Here is a 285-nt window from a genome sequence, read left to right as displayed (position 1 = left end):
CGGTGCCACTGACTCAGGCTCTGGTGCCCCCAGAAAACTCCCTCGCCCCCAGGCCCGGTGCACCAGCCGGGAGCTTTCGGTTCTCGGTGAGTGTGCGGGGTTTTCGGTGTCACCTGGGCGGGGAGGCGGGGGCCTGGCAGACCGAGTCAGCACCGGCAGCCCAGCCGGCGGTGAATCACGCACCGCGTGGCCTTCCCAGTCCCAGTCCTGGAGCTGCTGGGAACCAGCAGCAGCTGCAGGAAGTGCGAGCGCGGTGACCACAGAGACGCCTTGGGGCCTGGCACA

This window comes from Myotis brandtii, unplaced genomic scaffold (assembly GCF_000412655.1).
Source record: "Myotis brandtii unplaced genomic scaffold, ASM41265v1 scaffold247, whole genome shotgun sequence".
Classification (NCBI taxonomy): Eukaryota; Metazoa; Chordata; class Mammalia; order Chiroptera; family Vespertilionidae; genus Myotis; species Myotis brandtii.
The sequence above is the reverse complement of the archived record's forward strand: the minus strand, read 5'-3'. Positions refer to the sequence as shown.